This window comes from Berghia stephanieae, chromosome 9 (assembly GCF_034508935.2).
Source record: "Berghia stephanieae isolate SIO BIC M18660-M18661 chromosome 9, UCSD_Bste_1.3, whole genome shotgun sequence".
Lineage (NCBI taxonomy): Eukaryota > Metazoa > Mollusca > Gastropoda > Nudibranchia > Aeolidiidae > Berghia > Berghia stephanieae.
This window is the reverse complement of record NC_088368.1, coordinates 5,831,224-5,838,723: the sequence shown is the minus strand read 5'-3', so window position 1 is coordinate 5,838,723 and position 7,500 is coordinate 5,831,224. Positions and strand designations below refer to the sequence as shown.

The 7,500-nt window shown below is 36.0% G+C and overlaps 1 protein-coding gene across 1 annotated transcript in view; it reads left to right on the top strand.

The window, feature by feature from the left end:
- Window positions 1–7,500, top strand: part of LOC144979554 (uncharacterized) — a 117,065-nt gene that overhangs the window by 103,585 nt on the left and 5,980 nt on the right. The gene's annotated exons all lie outside the window — the stretch shown is intronic.

The following is a 7,500-nucleotide window of genomic DNA, read 5'->3' as shown; positions in this document are numbered from 1 at the left end:
CGGCCCCCATTGTGATTTGTTAAGTATTGAAAGGTAGTGCAAAGAAGTCCGAGAGTTGTTTTTTTTACTATTAGGGTTAGCTCGAGAGGTTAGTCATAAGTGTTATTAAAGGTGCTAGGGTGTTTGTTTTTTCCATTAGTTAAGTAAAGGGGAGACATTCCGAAAGCTCCTACATCCCCAGTATGCTTTAAATTTGTATTTTCAACGTTGATATTTTGTCAGGCATTTATTTATTCAGTTTGTCATATAGAAGTATTTTAAAAACTCTAGAACAAACCTTGATAGATTAGTAAAAGTTTAAAATTTCATAATTTGACCATTGTTTTGTTTTTCGGCCGCCATTGTGATTTGTTAAGTATTGAAAGGTAGTGCAAAGCAGTCCGAGAGTTGTTTTTTTCTATTAGGGTTAGCTCGAGAGGTTAGTCATAAGTGTTATTAAAGGTGCTAGGGTGTTTGTTTTTCCATAAGTTAAGTAAAGGAGAGACATTCCGAAAGCTCCTACATCCACAGTATTCTTTAAATTTGTATTTTCACATTTGATGTCACGGATCAGAGGCTATAGTGGCTTACACTTCATGTTGGGCCACACAGAAAAATCAACCGAAGATATACCAAATTACACAGACAACGTTGTTTACCAATCTGCCCTCATTACATGATGGTGAGTACAGTATCAAATAAAAACAGTTCTTTCCCCGCGAAATTGCGGGCTTTTTACTAGTATATATATATATATATATATATATATATATATATATATATATATATATAATAGTTATATATATTAGTTATATATATATATATATATATATATATATATATATATATATATATATATATCTATATATATATATATTCCAAAGTAGGTACACGCTGTCACCGTTTGGGGTGGCCACCAACAGTCAATCAAGTCATTAAGTAAGTCACCAGGGGGTATTAAAACATTTGGCTTGGAAAATAGGCGTAAAAGTAATTAGGCTAGGATATACTGGTACGTACAACAGCAAAGATTACAGATCTGTCCCAACCTCTTTCTTTCTGTCTCGTCAATTTACTGCCATGGTTGATCAAATGTCCATGATTTACTCGTAGAATCACTAGCATGCCATGTAAGTGTGTAAGAAATGTTTCTGGATTTTGGAATGAACCTCAAAATGACGATGTCACCCCCTCCCCCCCCCCCCCCCCGACACCTTCTTTCCCAATATTTCCTTCCTTCAAGTCAATAAATTTACCTCTATATTGATTTTCTTGCCCTTGCGGTGATTGTCATTGTTGTAGTTGTTAGCGTTTGAGTTACTACTACTACTACTACTACTACTACTACTACTACTACTACTACTACTACTACTACTACTACTACTACTACTACTACTACTACTACTACTACTACTACTACAAATAATAATAATAATAATAATAATAATAATAATAATAATAATAATTATAATAATAATAATAATAATAATAATAATAATAATAATAATAATAATAATAATAATAATAATAATAATAATAATAATAATAATAATAATAATAATAATAATAATAATAAGATTAATAGTAGTAGAAGGGCGGGGGGAGGGGGGTGGATCTACAGCTTTATTTCAAGAAACTTAATCCTTGTCTTAAAGACTTGTATCAATACAGACGTTATTACAAAAACATTTTTGCTCGCCTTATATCACCGAGTGGGGGTGAATAGAAATAGTCCTCAGACAGCGTCAGTGCCATGAAGCCGGAAATGTCCCGGTTTTTCCTGTCTCGTAGATTAGTGTGGCGTACATGTTGGTATTCGTCTTTTTATAAAAACCAAGAGATGTTGGGCGTGATCAAAACTATAACCGCGGAGTTTATCCGGTGGTAAGACACTGAACTTCTATTTTTCCTCTCGGCTCAGTTGAAACAGAAGAAATGGCTATCGGTCAAAATTCGAAAGATGTTAATGAATCAGTGATGGACTTGACTATAAGGCAGTAAATAGGGAAATTGTGAGAGTGCTAGTAAAATAAGGATGCTTATCAGGTGATTTGTACATTAAGAAATGGACATTTGGTTCCATATTGTGGCTTGTTGGAGGAGCATTTGAAGCACTGTGAAATGCCTCGACTATGGTGAATCCGTGGAGATTCTCTACAAAACTATGTTAGAATTTATAGAATAAAAATACGAGATGCTTTCACTTACGGACGAATAACGCTATTGATTAGTGGTCCATAAGGACGAATAGCACAAGCCTTTAACTCTCTGAGGATATATTCGCATTTCCGTCTCAAAATGGCTGACACCTGGTTGAAGCAGCATAGGAATGACAAACTAAGACAAAGCGACATTCGAATTCGGCGCAAAATCTCGATTAAAATACCCCCCCCCCCCCCCCCCACACACACACACACCTAGGGTCAGTTGAATGTTCTGATGAAAGAAATGATACTATTGTTTCCATTTATAGTACTTTTGTAGAAAGTAGGATTGGATTACATTATTATTAAATTTTTGCCTTTCAAGACCGGCCGCCCTACGCAGCCATTGGCCAGTAGAACAGATTCTGCAGTGGCCACACAGTGCGGCAAATGACGCTGAAAGCGTTATGGTCAGGTACATATTTTACATCTGACTAAGGTGAAAATAATGTGAGTTAAGGGCGACGTGCACGTATTTGCAGGTCTGATAGCCGTACTCAATCATGGGCTTGATTAAACATTGATGTAATGCGCGCTATTTTAGGACGGTTTGAAGGTGTGTCAATAACAACAAAGCGCCAACAAATATCCGGGTTATCAAACCTGAAAATAAGTACATATCGGTAAAGGGCCTTTTCCTAGGATTCAATTAGGCTGTACTCGAAGCTGTGACCAAAAGTCAAATCATATGTCAAGTGTTTTGTTTTTCCATTTTTAGCGGTTTTATGGCACTTGGGACACTCTTAGATCATGTAGAGCCAGAAAAAAGGAAAGTGATAGAGGAAATATCATAGATCTGTGCGGCTATGTGGTCTAGTGGTATGACACTCGCTTTTGAATCGGAAGGTCCTGTGGTCGAGCCTCGCTCGGCGCATAGTTGAGTCCTTGGAAAATGCTCTTTAATTAAATTCTCTCACGGTACTCAGGCGTAAAATGAGTACCTGGTCGTTAACAGCGTTGTCTGTCCGAAAAAAATGTAATATCGCCTAACAGGCGTCATGTCTCGTTCTACATGTTAAGTACTGCTGTTGGCCAGGGACCTTCTAAAGCGCTTTGAGCACGTTTAGTGTATATTACGCTATATAAAAGCTCACTTTTAGAGAAAAAAATTTAGATCCGAAGTTAAAAGCACAAAAAAAAGGCAAGACAAAGGCGACTGGTTCAAACAAGGAACTGAAGGTTTCACAAGTAATCTAACTTAATTATCATTGTCGCTCTCTCTCTCTCTCTCTCTCTCTCTCTCTCTCTATCTATCTATCTCTATCTCTCTCTCTCTTTCCCCGCCCCCTCCCTATCTCTCTCATTCCCTTGCACATACACACACACACACACACGCGCGCGCGCACACACAGACACACATTTTTACCTATAATGTTTGAACTATAATGCCAATGTAAAATAACATATTTCCTTTTCTTGTTTACTCGAAGAAGGTCAGAGGCCGAAACATTGTTCGCTTTGTTATGTATCTTTTAGAACAGTCATTTCCCCTCCCTTTATTTTACTATACATTTTATACACTAATTTAAGCACCTCTATATTTTGATATGCTTCTTTTGACAATACGTAAAAGTCCCATCCAGACACATATACAAATCTTGCTATGAAGTAGTCCTTCTGAGCCATGAGACTCATGGATCTGGAGTTTATCCTGGTTTCCATAGCGTGAAACGGACAATAGCAATTTGCATGTTACCCTTTGGAAATGACGCTAGGCTTTCTATATGGCAAAGTATTTTCCGCCAGATCAAACAGGCACATCTACCCATTCCCTGCTGAGTGGACAGGGGGATCGGGGGTGAAAAAATCTCGACTTCACCCGGGATCAATATCGGTCCCTTTGCGTGTAAAGCGAGTGCTCTACCAAAGACGCGAAGAAGTCATCGAAAATTTTAAAAATAATAATAACGGTAGAAAAATAAAGGGATTTTGTTTAACTTTCTCCTTAACAGCCATTTTCAGCATTTTCCCCAAAAACCTCACACCAAATTAACACAAAAGATAAATATCTTTAATCACTCAAACAGAATAGCAGTTTAAGTTCTTGCGATACAGAATTTCTTAAGCAAAATATGCTCTACAACACACTATTAATTTTCTTTAAATTCTATGATGTACAAGAGAATTTGAATAAGAAAAATGTTGGTTGTATCGTAACGAATGTGACGATTTTCCTATAGTTGGTAAGGAGAGAGTCAATGTACAGTTATTCTCAAAAGAAAAAAAAAGGGGGAAAAATTAAAAAGAAAATTGTTCTGTATTAGAAGGATTACGACAAGTGTGAAAACTAATGATTCCAGTACACAAAGGTACAGTACCTAAGACGGTAAGGACAAGACCACCTCTGCAATGAGTTTGAGGGGAGGAGAACGATAGAGTGGGGAGGGAAAGAAAGGAATTGGGAGGTGGAGAGGAGGGGGGGGGGGGGCGGTGGTCGTGTGACAACAGAGTGACCGATTGATTTAACTTAAAGAGCCGGTCATTCATGCATATATGGATATGGTCATTCGCTCAAGTCCATTGTCCACTCTGGTAAGTAAGTGGTTGTGACCATTCAGCTGGACACGGGTCAACACTACGAGTTGAAGGAAGGTCTATGCACAATCTAATCTAAGGCCATTTTTTGTCTCTTTTTCGACTTTGTGTTCTAGTGGTATGGCACTATGCTTGTAAGCTTGTAAGTTCGAAGGCTACCCCTGTTAGCGACTATGTGGCCTAGTGGTATAACATTCGCTTTCGGATCGGAATGTTTTGGGTTCGAGCCACGTTCGGCGCATAGTTGAGTCCTTAGAAAAGGCTCTTTACTCACATTCTCTCGCCGTACTCAGGTGTAAAATGAGGATCTGGCTGTTAACAGCGTTGTCTCTGTCGGGAAAAAATGCAATATCGCCTAACATCATGCCCCGTCCTAAATGTTAAATGTTGCTGTTGTCCATAGACCTTTTGTAAAGCGCTCTGGGCACGTTTAGTGGAGATTGCGCTATGTAAAAGGTCATTTTAGAAAATATTATGGACATTTAAACTGACTGATACCAGTATTCGAATATCTCTGTAATCCGGACAAAATGCCGGGGACGGAAGTGTTCAGATTGGAGAGACGTGACTATATATATATATATATATATATATATATATATATATATATATATATATATATACATATATATATATATATATATAATATATATTATATATATATATATATATATATATATATATATCACAACTTTTGATTGCAAATGAAATAAGTAGATAGTATACAATATCATTCAACAGCCATAGTTTGTTACAAACAGTGTCTCATTGGCACTACTAATAACTGCTGCACAGTTGACTATTGATTCAGTCGTCAAGCCATTTTCCGGTCTTCCTTTATCGAGACGTTCGCTGTACATTTTGCAGCAACGACCTGAGCTGGCAGATAGTTCTATTTTAAAATGCCAAAACATGTTATACATTTTATTTAAAAAATGGTTGGTAAAGAATAAAAGGCTAGATTTAAAATTTAAAAAAAAAATGGTAAAAACAAAACAGACAAAATAGAAATTACAATCAAACAAAACCAAGAAATAAAAAAAAACAAAAAAAAAAAAACAAAAAAACAAAACAACAAAAACAATAACAACAAAATCAAAAAAAAAAAAATAGAAAAAGAAAAAAATGTAAGCAAAACAAAACCAAAACAATCCCTTGACCCTCATTCGTTTACTGAGTTGAATCGTCTCTGAAAGTTATCATTTAAGATAGAACAAAAGTATCATAAATCAGGCTGTAAACACACCATGGTTAAGACTTTTTATCTCGAGAAAGGGGTAGAATTATAATAGTCTAATATAAAAGTTGTGCACATGCTTTGGCGAGTTTACACACGAGTCAATAAAACTTAACGTCAACATTTTTCTTTAACTCTCCTTACCAGTCATTTTCAGGATTTTCCCCAAAACTTCACACCCAACTAACACAAAAATATATTTTTTATCACTCAAACACAATAGCAGTAAAGTTCTTGCGATACATAATTTCTTTAGTAAAACATTATGCTCTACAACACACTGTTCATTTCCTTGAAATTTTATGATGTACAAGAGAAATTTGAATAAGAAAAAAGTTGGTTGTATCGTAACGAATGTGACGATTTTCCAATAGTTGGTAAGGAGAGGGTTAAGGCCAATGTTAATTTTTTGTCGGCAAACACAGAATAACGAGTATTAGTAAATAAAAAATAATATAAAATCATTATGCAAAAATTGATATAGATAGAATGAAAATGACGCCACTCGGGTCTCTGTTATTGTTTTTTTTTTTTTTTTTTTTTTATTGTCATCCGCGATTATGAGTTATCATTACTAAACTGCATTAACCAGACTATAAACGTTTAAGGCTACACATAGTTTTGTGTGTTGGTTCGTTATACTTCCGGAATGCAATGTTGTGAGCTTCTTAGCCAAACGCATACTATCTAACTATCTATACGAGTAAATTGCAAACCTTTTCAATATTAAGGCGGGTAATTTCATCACTCGTTGATTCAACTCATTATTATTATTTTTTTTTATTATCTATTTATTTGGGGGGGGGGGGGGTGTTTGTTTTTTGTTTAAAAAAAAAACATTTGATGGCTCAAAATATTCGTATCTGTCAAATTTAGTTTCCACAATAGTATAAGAATTAAAATAAATATGTTCCTGTGCGAAGTCCTAATTTTGTGATTTATTGTCCACGTGAATAGTCATCCCATGTTTTAAAAAAAACGTTATCAAGTTAAATTTATAATAAAGAAGTGTCGTATCAACCACGGGTTTTATTGCAGGACCGGGTTTGATCTCTTGACGGCTCAAAAAATCGCCTCGACCAAGGTCAATTTAACTTCCACGATAATATAATAATTAAAATGGATGAGTGCTTGTTCGTATCGCCTTTATTTCCCCGCAAAATATTGTGAGTTCTCCACGAGTATCATATGTTTTCTTGTGGTATGACACTCGCTTTCGGATCGGAAATGTCCTGGGTTCGAGTCTCGCTCGGTGCATAGTTCCGACCTTGGAAAAGGCTCTTTACTCACATTCTCTAACCGTACTCAGGTGTAAAATGAGTACCTGACCGTTGGCAGCGATGTCTCTGTCACACAAAAAATGTAATATCGCCTAACAGGCGTCATGTCCCGTCCTAAGTATTAAATGTTGTTGTTGGCCAGGGACCCCTTGTAAAGCACTTTGAGCAAATTTAGTGGATATTGCGCTATATAAAAGCTCACCAAAAATATATCATGCAATTTAAATTTCTATGCTAATTTTTTAAAAATCCTTTGAAAACGCCG